Here is an 18,054-nt window from a genome sequence, read left to right as displayed (position 1 = left end):
CCATCTGACTGCTCCTCAGACATGTGGAGGTATGAGCATTGCTCCTGGTAAACCCGTGGGGGTAAGGCCTCCTGTCCGGATGTTTATGGGATCTCCTCAGACGTGGGCCGACATGGCCAACAGTCCTTCTGTCTTGATGCCGCCTGTTGGGAGCATGTAGAAGGCAATGCTGGCATGCGAGTAATGCACCCATTTAATTCTCAAAGTCAAGTTGCTAGGAACCTGTAAGGTCAGATAAATCTGTCGCTGCAAAGTAGGAGGTTCACACATCGTGCTCTATCGAAACGAGGTGCTCACGGTGACCTCCGATTAATCAGGTTGCTCTTCTCTTCAAATAGTCTCTAGGTATCGCGTAAAGAAGGTGGAACTGCCTGGTTTCTCCGGCGTGTTCAGCGGCGAACGCTAAATGAGGCAGAGACACTTAATTTTGCGAGCGGGGCGCTAACGGATCATTGCACACGTACTGACGTCATGATCTGACTGAAGTTAGACGGCGAGGCGTTAGCATTTTGCGCAGCCGGTAAACCTGAACCAAATTTCTCAGTGGGGCACTACAACCTGCGTGGCCGGGCGGTAAGCGATTGAGACACATTAACGCCCCTCCGGGCTGCTGAATAAGACGCTACACAACCAAATTTCTAGCCCCTGTTTAAAGGTTAAACTTAAACATTATTATTACGATAAAATAATTAGGTTACTTTATTAAATGTTTATAAACATATATCGCATTTATCTTTAAATTAGAAACAATGAACAAGCGACACATCACACTACTTTGCAATGCAGTAACTATGGCAACTATAATATCTCATTAAAAAGCACAGCAGATTTCAGGCTTTTATCTATGAATGCAGCAAGTCTATTTGTAACAGAATTTGTAAAATGTTCAACCAATTTGATGGCGGATAATACAAATAAATATTTAAAAATAAAATTAAGGAATGGGACAGATTCCACTGATAACATAAGCAGATGGAAAAATGAGGATGAAAGTTGCTTTAAGGAGTAAGCTGATAGAGGAGACAAGAATATAAATTTGTAGGTAAAGTGAGCTTTTGGGTTGCATACTGGAGTTGAATTTAATTAAAACTGCTTTTTTCTGTGTGTGCACTATGTGTCAGGGACAAGCTCAATAATAACTTGCGAAAAATAAACTTACTAAGATCACTCAGGTTGGAAAGTGGGCCTGTTGAACTAATTACTTGTGGGTTCCATTTGCTGCCAAGAGGATGAAGACTTACAGGGGAAGTTAAACAGTGTGACTTTTCTCCACTGAAAATGCTTTCTCTACATGCGAAAAGGAGTAGATTTTCCCCCTCTGCTGTATGCTGGGAGATCTTTGGTGGAGCGATACTCCGCCTCTCTCTTACCTGCGCCCCTCATCGTGGACCATTTGCTGGGGTCAGGGTAAGTTACCCATGAAGACAGGCACTGAGGCCATTGACGTCATTGGAGGGGCGCGCGCCTCAGGTGGGTGAGGGGCAGGGAAGTCTCTGGGACACCTGCCACAGTGTAGCAGGGCGGGCAGAGCCGTCTGAGGATTAACAACATGTTTGGAAATCTGCTTTGGTGAAGGCTCTGGGATCAATTGCATTAGTCAAATCAGCCCTTTAAATTAAAAAAAAATTCCCTTCGAAACAATGGGCATTGGAACGCAACACCCTTTCAGAGGGGCAGCATTACTAAAGTGTTAATGAAGAAAAATATATTGGTTGGCTTATTGCCTGCATTTTCTTTGAATACACCCGCTGTCATGTCCAGAACAAAATCCCGGAAGTGTCGGGAGATTGGCGGCAGAACTGTGGAGTGGCTCTTTACGTGGATTCCCTTTCCCCATTTGCCCTGAAACAGACGGTAAAGGGGAGCAAGATCTAGCCCTACATGAATCTTCTCTGTGACAGGTTAAAGTCACGTGGATGTTTTCACTTTCACGTCTATGCTTCTGGTTATGAGGCCATGGGCAGCTGAAGGTTAACTTGAGGTGACAGGGGTTGCAGCTGCTTTACCTGTGGCTCAGCAGCACTCAACTAAATTCACTGAATTAACAAGTGCTGGGAGTGGTGCTGAGGGACAGGACTGGGTAGTGTGAACTATCAGTCACGAGCGCAGTCAAGTGGACATTGACTGCAAAACGCTGACTGTTTAAGCGACGTGTCGACATTTAGCATGTGTCTAACACCTAAGTAAGTATCTATCTCCCTTTTCAACAATTCAGTTGATTCTACATGAATGGCCAGTGCATTCGACATTCCATCAACCATGTAGCAAAAGGAGAAAGGCCAGAATGGAAAATTGTCGTGTGTGGGGAAACAAACGTGAGTAAAAAGAGCAGATTAGATGTAGAATGGTGATTGACAGGGAATGATGGCAAGATCAAATTAACAGGATTAACATCTTAAACCACAGGAAAGATGTAAGAGTCTGTGAATGTAACCTGACCCGTCGGATTATATAACAGTCTTGTAGTTGAATTGCTTTTGCAATGTTCATATTAATATGTTGTAGGTGTTTCAATACATTTTTAGGATTATTTTTCAGCGGGATTGTGTTTGGCAGTGTGAGTTAAAGAAGCTGTGGACAATTGTCAGTTCTGGTGTGACAACGTTCTTCGGCCCTTTTTCTGCACTTCTGCTCGAAAGACCCTGGCTGATGGTAAGGCCTGGTTTCACAAGTGCCAAAAGGCTCCTGGTACTGCTTCAAAGTGACCATTTTTCATGTGCGAGCATGACCAGGGGCAGAAACCTGAACAAAATAATGGAAGGATGCGAATCCTGCATGCCATAAAATAATGTGGGCTGGCTCTGCGACATTTTGCAGGGTCAGTCTGATTTCAATTTTAGTTTTTGAGTTCTTAGCAGTGGTCCTGACTGTGACTGAGAGCTCGCCTATTGGACAGGGTGGAAAATTACGCTGCTGCAGAATTGAAAGCCCAGCAGCAGCTTAAACTGCGCACAGCAGGAAAAATTGTTTGGAGATTGGTGATTCAGAAATTGAAGGTTCAAAAGTATCAGCTTTTTTGATTAAAAAAAAGCAGTGCTTGGAGTTAAATTTGGAAATCAGTAGTTTGTTTCTACCAGAAAGAATTGACAGAGAATAGCTTTGCCGACAGTTCCCTCCCTGGTTCCTTTCTTTTCAACTTGCACCTGTTTGCCTCAGGTCTGCAGGAGGGCGAGATCAGTGAGGCTGAGAGCCCCCTATTCAGCAAGGAAGTACTCCTCACTGAACCAAGGTCTCTCGGCCTCACTGAACCCCTTTCTTGAAGAAGTTTTGAAAAGAAGGGCTGCACTTTTGGGGGTTGGCAAGACGCAGGACCCAAAGGAGAGCAGATTGGCCTGAGGTGGATAGGGTACATCAATTCAGTACCGCAAAATGTTCAATGACTTTGCCAGAGCAGGCAAAGTGAGGGGAGTGAGCAGCATTTTGCAAGGAGGCACTATGCAAAGCATATCAGACACTTGCAGTCACCTCCCTTAGGTTGATCAAGTAATCAGCAAAAGATGGGCTCAAATAGACAACACTTTCAGTGAAATCTATGAGACAATCTATTAAAGACCACAAATCCTATGGACTCTAATTCTATGGACCATGTACCTTTAATTGCACCCTTTAAGGGATTCTTGCTGACATCTGGGCTCTGGTGTCTCTCGTGATCCTCAAAGGTAATTCTAATTTTTTCAAGAAGATGTAGAAAGCAAGAACTGCAACAGGTAGGGCCTCAAACTAAGCCCTCTTCCTCCTACATGAGGTAAAGGTACTGGAGCTCTACGGATTGAGGCTCTAGAGGGAGTGGGAGCCTGTAAAATTTGAGAACTGTTTCTCTTCCATCTCATACTATTCTATCCCACGTTACCTGTCTACTGCCAGACTATGAAGCTCACCTGTCCCTCCTGCTAAAAATACCATGAACTTCACTCCTCAACTTTTTAACCTTTATTTCTTTGTTCATCCTCGAGCTCTGCCTCAAAAACTGGAAGAAATAGAGCAGGGGCAAGGAGCGAGTCCCTCTATATCAGCCACTCGATATTGGTGCACATGTTATCTCTTTCCATCCTAAAGACATCTATCTGGGTAGGAATGAGAAAGTGAGGCTGAGGGGAGGGCACAGGTGATACACAGAGCATGAGTAGACGGGAGGAGTTGGATGGGGGCAGGTGACGAGGAAGACATTGCGCATCAGAGGTTCAGGAAACTATTGTTCTTTGGTTGAAGGATCTAAGGACCCAAATCTTACACATCCTGCTTTTCAATAAATGATGTTTGAAAATCATCACTCAGGTGGTCTTCAGGTACAGTCGTTGGAGGACTCCACTACCTTCATCTGCAGTACCATAAGAAAGAAGACAGAAAGACTTGCATTTATATAGCGCCTTTCATGACCTCAGGACATTTCAAAATGCTTCACATCCAATAAAGTTCTTTTGAAGTGTAGTCACTGTTGTAATGTAGGAAATGTCTCAGCCAATTTGTGCACGGCAAGATTTCACAAACAGTAACACTCCCTCAGTACTGAATTGGAGCATCAGCCTAGATGTTTGTGCTCAAGTCTCTGGAGTGGCACTTGAACCCACAGCCTTCTGACTCAGAAGCGAAAGTGCTACCACTGGGACACAGCTAACGCTTCCACTATGATAGATGGCTTTACAGCACCATTGCCTACCAGGGAGGCTGGCCTGTAGCAGAGGCTCCCACCACAGGACAATATTAAATTCTGCCAAGGATTCTGTCATGTATTCAACCAGCATTGTAACCCATGTATAATCTGACCTAAGTTGTACACTGTGAGAACAATGACCACTAGGTGGGAGACGCTCCTAACCTGGACCTTCAGGTATAAAAAGGGAAGCTCCACCCACCTTCATCACTTGAGTGCTAAGGAATAAAGGACAGGTCACAGACTGACCTTCTCTCAAGCATGGGCCTTGTGTGCATTTATACTGTATAGTAAGGACGTATCAATGGCGACGAGAAACTGGGATTTAAACCACGCGAGCGTAGCCACTAGCAGAACAGTCGAGAGGTACTGTGTTAAGGAATGGTTGGGACAGAGATTCAACATTGTTAAAGCAGCACACAATTCTCCAGGCAGACAAGGGCAATCGGGCATGCCCCAACATGTAGTCGAACCCAGAGGGGGAGTTGGACAGAGACAATGGCAAGCTGAACGACGATTCACGCCATTGCAAGGGACAATGCAGCCAGTAATAGGGCCATCAACACCTGTTAATGGCGCATTCAAGGACAGTCACAGGGGCAGTCAGGGACGATCGACAGGCAAGGGACCTTTTGTTTCAAACAACAGCTCAGGTTGGAGGCGTGGAGGCACACACTCAGCCAGAGTTTGCAGAGATGAGCAAAATACCTGAAATTGCAGAAGTGAATGCTGGGGGAAATTGCTGGAAGCTGAAGTTCAGCGAGTTCATGTGGAGCACGTATACAGTTCATACACCAGGACGCCACTGATAATGATGAAAGTGCTCCTCAATGGCATCCCAGTATCAATGGAGCTAGACACGGGGGCCAGCCAGTCCCTGATGGGTATCAAACAGTTCGAAAAGTTGTGGGTGTCCAAGGCCAGGAGGTCAAAATTATCGCCGACTGACGCACAGCTACGGACTTACACAAAGCAGATCATTCCGGTGCTAGGCAGCGCCACGGTAGTCGTGACCCACAAAGATTCGGAGAACAGGTTGCCATTCTGGATTGTTCCAGGGGATGGTCCTGCACTACTGGGGAGGAGTTGGCTTGCTGTCATGAACTGGAAATGGGGCGATGTCAATGCAATTTCCTCTGTGGAGTGAGTATCATGCTCACAGATCCTGGACAAATTTGACTCATTATTTCAACCCGGCATTGGCACTTTCATGGGGGCCAAGGTAGTGATTCACATAAACCCGGATGCCAGGCCAGTACACAACAAGGCCAGTGCGGTGCCGTATATGATGCGGGAAAAGATAGAAGGCGAATTGGACCGTCTGCTGAGGGAAGGCATCATCTCGCCAGTCGAATTCAGTGACTGGGCGAGCCCGATCATGCCGGTGCTCAAGGCGGATGGGTCATTCAGGATATGTGGTGATTACAAGGCCACCATCAATTGGCTGTTACTCCAAGACCAGTACCCGCTACCGAGAGCGGAGGACCTCTTTGCGACGCTATCCGGTGGCAAACTATTTTCAAAATTGGACCTGACCTCAGCTTACATGACCCAGGAGCTGGCGAGTGAGTCGAAGAAACTGACCACTATCACGACACACAAGGGGTTGATTGAGTACAACAGATGTCCGTTCGGGATTCGCTCGGCAGCCGCGATCTTCCAACAAAATATGGAAAGCCTCCTCAAGTCGATTCCAGGGACGGTGGTTTTTCAGGACGACATCCTCATCACGGGTTACAATACTGAAGAACATCTCCACAACCTGCAGGAGGTGCTACGCAGACTGGACCAGGTAGGGCTGCGATTGAAAAAGGCGAAGTGCCTCTTCCTAGCTCCAGAGGTCGAATTCCTGGGTATGAGGGTAGCAGCAGACGGGATCAGTCCTACTGCGTCCAAGACGGAAGCGATCCAGAGAGCACCCAGACCCCGTAACATGACGGAGCTGCATTCGTTCCTGGGGCTCCTGAATTATTTTGTTAACTTTTTTCCCAAATTGAGCACGCTGCTCGAGCCGCTACACGTGCTCCTTCGCAAAGATCGCGAATGGGTCTGGGGGGACAGCCAGGAAAGGGCTTTTAATAGAGCACGCAATTTGTTATGTTCCAACAATCTGTTAACACTATACGACCCATGTAAGAAACTTGTGTTAACGTGCGATGCGTCGTCCTCTGGTGTCGGGTGTGTGTTGCAGCATGTCAATGTCAAGGGTCAGTTACATCCAGTAGCTTATGCCTCCAGGAATCTGTCCCAGGCAGAAAGGGGTTACGGGATGGTAGAAAAGGAGGTGCTCGCATGTGTATATGCTGTAAAGAAAATGCACCAATACCTGTTTGGCAGGAAATTTGAGCTGGAGACAGATCACAAACCCCTAACGTCCCTTTTGGCCGACAACAAGGCCATAAATGCAAACGCATCGGCCCGCATACAGAGGTGGGCACTCACGTTAGCTGCCTATGACTATACAATTCGGCACAGACCGGGCACCGAAAACTGCGCCGATGCACTCAGCAGGCTCCCACTAGCCACCACTGAGGGGGCTACCGAGCATGCTACTGAGGTGGTCATGGCTGTTGAAGCTTTCGGAAGCGAAGGCTCACCCGTGACAGCCCGTCAGATTAAAGTCTGGACAAATAGAGACCCGCTATTGTCTCTCGTCAAGAAATGTGTCCTGAATGGGGACTGGGCAGCAATGTACAGGGCATGCCCTGATGAATTTAAACCATTTCACAGGCGCAGGGATGAACACTCGATTCAGGCCGATTGCCTACTGTGGGGAAACTGCGTAGTCATGCCCCAGATGGGAAGAGATGTGTTCATCAGAGAACTCCACAATGAGCACCCGGGCATTGTCATGATGAAGGCAATTGCCAGGTCACACGTTTGGTGGCCAGGGATAGATGCAGATCTGGAACTTTGTGTTCGCAGGTGCAACATGTGTGCCCAGCTGGGCAATGCGCCCAGGGAAGCCCCCCTTAGCCCCTGGCCATGGCCCGCCAAGCCTTGGTCACGCATCCATGTGGACTACGTAGGTCCTTTCATGGGAAAAATATTTTTGGTTGTAGTAGACGCCTACTCCAAATGGATCGAGTGTGTCATTTCAAATTCAAGCACAGCCTCTGCCACGGTAGAAAGTCTACGGGCAATGTTCACCACCCATGGCCTACTCCGGACGTCTTGGTCAGCGACAATGGCCCTTGCTTCACAAGCACTGAATTCCAGGACTTCATGGCAGACAATGGAATTAACCATGTCAGAACGGCACCGTTCAAGCCGGCCTCAAACGGCCAGGCAGAACGAGCAGTGCAGATAATCAAACAGGGGATGCTCAGAATCCAAGGGGGTTCTCTGCAAACCCGCTTATCACACCTCCTGTTGGCCTATAAATCCCGCCCACACTCGCTCACAGGGGTTCCACCCGCAGAGCTTCTAATGAAAAGGACGCTCAAAACCCGGCTATCCCTTATACACCCCACCATGAAAGCAATTGTCGAGAGCAGGCGCCAGCCACAATATGACTACCATGACAGGAATGCGAGGGCACGATGTACTGATGTAACTACGCTGCAGGGCCAAAATGGCTCGCAGGCACTGTGATTGCCAAAGAGAGAAATAGGATTCTGGTAATTAAACTTACCAATGGACAAATCTGCCGCAAACACGTGGATCAAACAAAAAGGAGGTTCAGCAACCCCATAGAAGAAGCAGAGGAAGAACACGATGTAAAGTTCACTCCACCACAGGTGACCGAACACCGGAACCAAAGGGAGGAGAGCCCAATCACTGTGGGCAGGCTGGACAGGCCTGAGGCACCGCAAACAGCAGACACTCAGGCCAGCGCCCAACAACCGGAGCCCCAACTCAGGCGCTCTACAAGGGACCGTAAACCACCAGAGAGACTCAACTTGTGTTCCCAATGCGACTTTGGAGGGGAGGTGATGTCATGTATTCAACCAGCATTGTAACCCATGTATAATCTGACCTAAGTTGTACACTGTGAGAACAATGACCACTAGGTGGGAGACACTCCTAACCTGGAGCTTCAGGTGTAAAAGGGGAAGCTCCACCCACCTTCATCACTTGAGTGCGAAGGAATAAAGGACAGGTCACAGACTGACCTCCTCTCAAGCATGGGCCTCGTGTGCATTTATACTGTATAGTAAGGATGTAACAGATTCTCAGACTGTTGCCATAGAGGCTCTGTGCAACAAATTGGAGAGATCTGCCTCTTCTAGCCTCCAAGCAATTGGGGCTGTATATCGTGTCTGACAGAGCATCACTGATCAGTGGCCATGCAGAGCCAGTGTTTGGTACTCGTGGCATGCCAGGAATCTGCTGCTGTCTCTCAGGATGCCACTCACTCAGAGTCAGCTGTAAGGAAAGCAAACATTGACTTGGATGATGGCATAGTGCTGGCTGCAGATGAACTAGGCAATAAGGGGTCAATTTTCCCCAATGCCGTTTTTTGGCGTATTTGAAGAGTTACGCCCGTTTTATTTTGGGCCCGACTGTGCCAAAAAAAAAGTTGAAAGTTTCCCCATTTTAACTTGTATGTGGCCTGGTGCACATTGTCCTTAAGCTCTGTGGGTGGAGCCCAAGATGTGCGCCAAAAAGATCAGGTTGCCAGGGTAACGAGGGACACACTGCGGGCTGAGGCGGTAAAGTGAAACATACAAGACATTCTGGCCAGCTTACAGCAACCTGCACAAGCACCTTGCACATTGCAGCTATTTAAGGCAGCAGCTTACCAACAGAAAATATTGAAGAGTCTTTGTGCCAAAAGTCTATCCTGTAAACTGAATTCAAAAGGCACCACCCCCTCCCCACCGCCCTCCCTCCCCTGCCCCAGGAGCCAGTGGCGTTCCTAGCCAGGGCCGAAAGGCCTCTCTCCCTCCTGGGGCCGGTGCCGCTCCTAGCCTGGGCCGAAAGGCCTCCCTCCCTAGGAGCCGGTGCCGCTTCCAGCCCAGGTCAAAAAGGGTGGACAGACCAGACCAAAAGCCCCAGATTAAAGTGAATTTGATTCATTAGAGATTAAAGACAAAAAGAAGATTGTTACTTTAATGGAGTTGTACTACAGAACCCGTAACTAAAAGAGGTTATAATTACCCACTCTCTCTCCCTCTCTGCCGCTGCTGTCTCGGCCGTGGAACTGGATCTTCTGCGCTGATTCTCTTACTTGCGCTAATTTTGTTAACTGCTCAGAAGATTTTTCAGAGCGGGCACATACACAATCTTAAGAAAAATCGTAGTTGGCCAAACTTGCATAAATAGGCAGAATTGGCGCAGGTAGCAGGTTACGCCCCCAATGAGGTAAAAAAAATCGTACCGAAGTGAATTATGCTTACGCAGAAACTTTGGGGAAACTTGAAGATTTTAACTTACTCCAAAAAAAAGGTGCATGCCAAAAAAACGGTGCAGATAATTGGGGAAAATTGAGCCCAATGAGAGTGGAATCCTTTTTCCTGTTGATGTGGGCAATGGCATTGATGAAGGAGCAGATACCATCATATGAGTGCTTGGCTCCTTGGACTGTAAGAATTGCTGCCACTTTCAGTAGCAGTTCAGTGCCCCATCATACAATTGTTCATGGAGAAGCTGATGAACTGGCTAGCTCAAGCAAACAATGTATCAATGAATTGTTTTATGCATCTTGCATAGTTCTTGGCAAATGCTCCGGCTATCTCCAGGTAGCCTGGCGAAAGCTCCATTCCATAAAAGTTCAGGGCTGTTGTGACTTTCACAGCCACTAGCAGTGCAGTGCCTGCGAGAGACCATCAGCGGCAGGTCAGGGCCATAAAAGGTGCGGTGAGCAGCGGCCTAATGGCAGCATGGCGGCGTACCACTGCAAGGTACAGAGCGAGCTGGTGCAGGAGGGCGACGGCAGTGAAAAGGGACATCATCAAGGTCCAGGTCGGTGATTGGAGCAGGGGGCAGGTACAGCAGGAGCGACAAGGTTTGGGTGAAGGAGGGGCGAGAGATTGTAAAAGGATGTGATCGGGGCCCAGAAGAGGCACGAGTTCGGGGCCAGAAGAGGCGAGGGCCCAGAGGCAGCACGGGCCAGCCGACACTGCGATAGGTGTGCACGCTAGGTCCGTGCAGCAGAGCTGGTCTCCAGTCATCTTGGTTAATCCTTGCCACTGGACCAAGACCTAGCTCTGTCAAGCCCATGTGGTGGCTGGTGTGCAATGGCCACCACACGTTAAAAAAATCCATGCACAGGCATCTTCCCCCCCCTTCAAGATGTAGTGCGGGATACGGAATATTACGTCCTTCATTGAAACACCTGTGAACTCATCCCTTTTCGGTGTGGAAGCAAGTTGATAGAGAATTCAAACAGGCAGCATACAGACAGCCTGTGAGAATTCACAGACCCCCCAGTTAGCGCTTCTACATGCAACTCAGCACATTGCATTAAGTCATCAATCAACTTGACATTTTAGGACCTTTGACAGCAAGCCAATTAAAGGTTAACAGAATATCAATTGAGCCAATAAGGTCAACGAAGGTGCGTTCTTTTCTGTAAATTGATCAGGTATAAGAACGGCCATGTTTTGCCATGTGTTCTCAGAAGGAACTGGCAATCAGCCAGAAGCTTGTTGCTGCTGCCAGAATAAAATTACATTAAACCTACAACCGGAATTCGCATTTCATTGAAAATTAAGAGATCTAACAATTTTGGCATCGCGAACAGGATTGCTGAGGGAAGAAACTGAATTTTGGACATCGGACCTACATACTGAGGTAAGGATTCTTCTTTATAAAAGTCTCGGTCAAAAGTCTAAATTCGCCTCTCCTTCTACGCGATTCTGAAAGCCTCCGGTTTGCGAACCCTCCGGTTGGTAGTCGGCTCGAGCTCCCATAGACGTCTAACTTCGGCGGTGTGTTCGTTAATTAATCACCGACCTACTGATCAGCTGGAAAGCCTATGACTCGAGACCCCAGTAAAGAAATAAGTATTATGGCAGCAGGAGATAAGAGCAAAGAATTGCCTATAACTTTTAAAAGTGGGCAGGCAACACCTGAGGTTTCGATAGATGAAATCCTCGAACAGTTGAAAGAATACATAGAGCAACAATTCAACATATCTAAAACCTGTATTAAGATCGAACAAAAGTACGGAACCTCCAAAGGACAATGGTCCTTGGACGAGATTAAAAGGGTCTGGGGAAAAAGGACCCGTATGAAAAATAAAGAGTGAATCAGATGGTCCCTAACCATTATGGGACAGTTCTGACAGTGGAATGAAATTATAACGCGTTCCCAACATGATAGGGACCTGACCAGTACAAAGGACCAATTCCAAGCTGTTTGTGAACAACTGTGACAGAAAAAGCTTGAACTTCAAAAGTTGGAAGTGGAAGTTAAAGATCTTAAAGGTGAAATTAAAGAATGGAAAAAATTATTAGGTCAAGAGACAGTAATAGGAAAAGGAAAATGTATCGGTCGATTCCCAAGGTACGCATGTTTGGATAAATTAAAAGCGCAAACCCGAAGACAGGACCGAGGAATAGATACGGATTCTGAGTCCTCCGACGATACAGGGTCGGAGGATGAAGAATTAGGCGTGCGCTTTGCCCCGTTTAAAAAAAGATGAGTTTTAGTCAAATCAGAAGAGACTGCGGATGAGGACAGAACCAAAACAACGAAGAACAGGGTGTATGCAAAATATTTAGTTCATGATCCGGCAGACCCGGAGAAAATTGCTGAATGGTCCAAGGAGTTGCCAAAGCCAAAGAAAGGGGGAGTGAAAACGTGGGACCAATTGGACCGCTTAAGAAATATATATCAACTTCATCCCTGGGACGGAGTACAAATTTTGACCATAATAGTGCCAAAAACACAGGGAAGAAAATTACACGACAAGGTAAAAGAAGCTTTGGGGCAGGATCAGCAAGAATTAAACACGGGGTGGGAGGCGATTAAACACTGGCTGCAAGCCTTCAGCCCAGCCAAGACAGACTGGGGAAAAATTGCAGCCTGCCAACAGAAAGGAACAGAGGAGGTCCTGGAGTATGATGAGCGGTTTAGATGCACGTGGCTAGAACATTCGGGTATGGATAATACGGATGAGGAAATGGATGAACAAGTGTTTGGACCCCTGAAAACAGCTTTCATGGCAGGTCTAAAGCCAGAACTGTCCAAAATGCTTAAGGTAGTGTTACCGGACTGGGAAGGTAGAAGAACTACCTTTGCAGTATTGATGGATCGAAGTAACCAATTAGATCGGGATATGGGAGGTAAAGTCCGAGCCCTGCAGGATGTGGGATGGAAATCCCAGGATTCCGAAAAAACAGTTATTAGGAAGGAAAATTACCCGGAAAATGTCATTATTGTGGGAAAGAAGGTCACTGGGCCAAGACGTGCAGGGCAAAACAGCAAGGTCACGGCCGGGGAAGAGGACGCAGCCAGGGATACAATTCAGCAAACAAGCCACAAGATAATGACCTTATAGAAGCATTTAAGCGACTGACAATACAACAACGGAAGGAGTTACTTGGGATAGCAAAAAATGATTAAAGCCCGCCCTGGCCCCCCTCCTCCCACTAATACAACAGAGGCGAGATGGGCTATATATAACTGTGAGGGTGGGCGATAAGGATGTGGACTGTCTTTTAGACACAGGGGCGTAATTAACATGCTTACCCCTACAATATGGAGACACTTTGCCGTTGGATGGTAGGGCACATACAGCCTATGGAGTTGGGGGCCATAAAATGGAAATTAAAAGGACAACACCGGTACTTAGAAGGCTGGGTCCACATGAACTAACCACGCCGGTCTGGATACGCCCAGTAGATCAACCCCTTTTGGGAGTGGACGTTCTAATCCAAGTAGATTCATCGTTGCATTTTGAGGATGGTCGGGTGACATGGTCAATTAGAACTTGAAGAAAGAAGAATTGAAGCAACACCCGATAGGGGCTAAAGATAAGAACAAATTTGGCCTACTCCAGATGGAGCCTGCGTCATTTACCGGGACCAAGCCTCCATGCACTAAACAGTATCCCATCAATCCAACTGCCATCGCGGGAATCTTACCGGTTATTCAGCAATTGGAGAAACAAGGGGTGCTTATTAAAACGCATAGCTCCTCCAATAGCCCCATGTGGCCGGTACAGAAATCTAATGAGACTTGGTGTTTGTCTGTCGATTATAGGAAAGCTAACCAGTGTATTGATCAAAAAGCTCCTTTGGTCGCAGATCCCTCCACCATTTTTAATGCCCTCAAACCGGAACATAAATATTTCTCGGTTATAGATATGGCCAACAGATTTTGGTCGGTGCCTCTGGCACCGGAGGTTCGACAGTGGTTTGCTTTCACTGTCCAAGGGCAACAGTATACTTGGACCCGGTTACCGCAGGGTTTCCACAACAGCCCTACGGTATTTCATATGGCTTTACAAAGCCATTTGCGAGAATTACCTCCCCTGTCATCCACAGTCATCCAATATGTAGACGATATCTTGCTAGCTTCAAACATGGAAGACCAGCATGAACAAGATTTACGAGGTTTGCTGGACCACCTTTGGCTGAAAGGACATAAAGCCAGCATCGACAAAGCACAAAGACCAAGAAGAGGTTGTATACCTGGGACAAAAGATTTCACAAGGAAAGAGAGAACTTACCCAGGATAGAACTGCAGCCATTCGGGCTGCTAAAAAAAACACCACTATTCAGGAACTAAGGTCTTTTTTGGGATTGTGTAACTTTAACAGAAATTGGATTGACTCCTTCACACAGCTTGCTCAGCCACTGAATGATATCTTAAAGGGGAAACGTGCCTCTAAAGAAGCCATCACCCTCACTAAGGAACAGCAAGAGGCCTTCCTGAGTTTGAAAAAGGCTTTGTGTTCGGCACCGGCTCTGGGAATCCCCGACAGTGGTAAGCCATTTACCCTGTTTGTCCATGAGAAAGAAGGATACATGACAGCTATACTGACACAAGAACATGGGGATCGGCAAAGACCTATTGGCTATTATTCGGAAAACTGGATGCGGTAGCCCTCGGATGGGGAAGCTACATGTCGAGCGGTAATGATCACTGCGGGTCTAGTCCTCGACCAAAAGCTGATTGTCAAGTGTCCCCACACTGTACACACTTTGCTGTCTATGAATAGAATGTCTCAGGTGATGGCAGCTAGATGGACCCGCTGGACAGCAGTTTTGGAAGCTCCTAATCTCCATATCGTCCGGGCCAGTCCAGTTAATCCCACAACTATGCTCCCGATGTCAGAATCGAGGGAGCAAGAGGGGGGAGAATGTGAAGAGCATGACTGCGTGGAGATTTTAAAAGAAACAGAAGAAGCAGCCTTAGCAGCAGAGGAGCCTCTGCACAACCCAGACCTCATCCTGTTTACAGATGGTTCCTCCTTTGTTGACAATGGTACCAGAAAAGCAGGATGGACAGTTACAACCTTATATGAGGTAGTGACAAAAGGATATTTACCCTTCGGAACGTCAGCACAACAGGCCGAGTTACGGGCCCTGTCAGAAGCATGTCGAATAGCAGAAGGACAGACAGCTAATGTCTACACAGATTTGCGTTATGCTTTTGGAGTCGCTCACGACATTGGTCTGTTATGGCGGAAAAGAGGATTCCTCACTGCTGCTGGTACACCTATCCGAAATGGAAAAGAAGTCCGAGACTTACTAGAGGCCATACAATTACCTCAGGAAGTGTCCATCCTGAAGTGTAAGGCCCATACCAAGGAAAATACCACGGAAGCACAGGGAAATGCCCTAGCCGACCAGACAGCTAAAGATGCCGCCTCACAAAGCGTTCCCCCAGAAGAACTAACACAGATGTGCAGATTGAAAGCACTCAGGACTCTGACATGAGACCTTCAACCAATGCAAGGCGAGTGCTCCCAAGAGGAAAAATGGACATGGATTGAGGCAGGAATTAAGCTATGTGAAGATGGTGTCTGGAGACAAAGAGTTACCGACAAGCCAGTCGCGCCACAAGCGCTTATGCCTTTTTTAGCCCAACAGATCCACTCGTGGGGACACTTGGCCTCACAACAGATGACGGCATGGTTCCAGAAAAGCTGGCGGGGTCGGGGATTTAAAAAACATGCCCAGCTGGTAGCAGACCGCTGTGTGGTCTGTCAGAAAAATAATTCTGGACCCATCACAGTAATGCCCCAATTGAGGCCCCCTGCCCCTGTCGGACCATTCCAGCATCTGCAGGTTGATTATATATCTCTTCCTTCATGCCAAGGATACACTGACATTCTTGTCATGGTCGACAGATTCTCTAGATGGGTAGAAGCTGTCCCAACTAAAAGAGCCACAGCCAATCACACTGCAAAGATCTTGAGTAAGGATTACATTCCCCGATGGGGAGTCCCGAGTAGCATTGACTCAGATCAGGGAACACACTTCACAGGTGCTGTCTGCCAAGAAGTCTGTAGGTTACTGAACATTACGTGGGATTTACACTGTCCTTATCATCCACAACCATCAGGACAAGTAGAGCGAATGAATCGAACTCTGAAACAACGACTTGCCAAATATCACCAAGAAGGAACACCATGGCCCCAGGCACTACCAATAGTGCTATGTAGTATTAGGGTAACCCCAAACAGAACTACAGATCTAAGCCCATTTGAAATTATAACAGGAAGACCCATGTCGCTGCCAGGAACTATTGATTTATGGAAAGCTGATATTCACGTAATGAGTGACACTTTGTTATCATACTGTCAGAACCTAACCAACACTATTAGTTCTGTTTCCCAACAGGTATCGGCAGCTTAGGGTAATCCACCAGAAGGAGGACACGACATCATCCCGGGAGTCTGGGTGTATGTGAAAAAGTTGCATAAAGAACCTTTGGGTACCAAGTGGGAGGGACCTTATCAAGTGTTATTGACCACCCAGGCAGCTGTTAAAGTCCAAGGAAAGAAAGCCTGGATCCACGCTTCACACATTAAACGAGCACCCGTAACTGAAGCTGAAATCTAATAAGGACAATTACTTTTTGCCAAAATGTATAAATTTACTGTATTACTAACTGTAGGTATTCTAGGCATTTGCCTACTTCTTACTAGCCGACTATCTGCACCAAAAGGAAATAGTGGAGTACCAAGGGAATTACATGTAAATACCTTTTTATATATGTCATACATTTATGCCAAACAAGGTAACATTTCTAGTTGTTGGGTATGTACGCATATTCCTATTCACTCAAAGGGAGGGATTCCCTTGAGGCCAGTTCCTTTGAATATCTCGGAAATGGCTGAGTGGATAATTAATCAAAACAAAACAGGCAATGTGTTTCAAGATACGGAGAACTGGGCACGTAAATGGAAGTCAGCAGGTTACAATCTGACTACCTTTGAAGGAGGGTACCAACCGTGCTACAATAATTCCAAAAGGCCACCATTTTTTGTTATCATTAATACAACGGGAATAGGAAGACCGGGGGAATCGGTCTGTCTGATTAGAAACATCAAAGGAGGCCAAAATATGGGGTATAGTAACCGCTCCCGGAATTATAATATAATCAAGCCACAGAACCGTCCAAACTGGGCCGATGTGGGAGTTTTTAACGTAACGGGGATTCTGAATAAAACAGATGGAAATGCCTGGACAGGCCCTGGAGTGTTGCTGACAAAGAAACAGCTAACAGTCATTGCCTATAATGGCACCTATTGGGTGTGTGGCCACAAGGCCTACCCTTGGTTGCCCCAGAATTGGACGGGATCCTGCTATTTAGCCTACATTGTGCCATATATGTATCATATAAAGTCACTGTCGGAACATCTACACCATCCTAAGAGAGCTATCACAGAAACAGAGAGGTTCTTTGCCATTCTGATCCCCAGGTATGGAGGTATGGGACTGCCAAACTGACAAGGGAATCCATTAACATGACATCCGTTGTGGAACGGGTAGCCAATGATACCTCAGAGGCCCTATTAAAATCAATGCAGAAATGGTAGCAATCTGCACAATAGCCCTACAGAATAGACTGGCCCTTGACTACATCCTGGCTGAAAAGGGAGGTACTTGCGCCCTACTCGGAACTGAGTGTTGCACATATATCCCAGATAGCTATGAAGAAATTACCCACTTAGCGGAGCATATCCAAAAGGAGGTAGAAAAACTTAAGCAACCCCCATCATTCACTTTGTGGAGCGGAGCCACTGAATGGCTAGGTTCAATAGGAACTTCATTGGTTGAAGGTTTAATTCAATTTGTTGTAATTATTTTACTTTTATATTGTTTGTTTATGTTGATTAAATGTTTTTGCAACCAGGCGGCTGCAGCTGCTATCCCGCAGGTGAGACGCCTAGCAGGTCCCTGCACGTGGCACAGGGGTATGTTATGCTTCAGGGAAGGTTGTTTACTGGTTGAATTAAGATATTGATTTGGATTAAATTGGAATAAGGTTAATTAACC

This window comes from Pristiophorus japonicus, chromosome 1 (assembly GCF_044704955.1).
Source record: "Pristiophorus japonicus isolate sPriJap1 chromosome 1, sPriJap1.hap1, whole genome shotgun sequence".
In the NCBI taxonomy this organism is placed as follows: Eukaryota; Metazoa; Chordata; class Chondrichthyes; family Pristiophoridae; genus Pristiophorus; species Pristiophorus japonicus.
The sequence above is the reverse complement of the archived record's forward strand: the minus strand, read 5'-3'. Positions refer to the sequence as shown.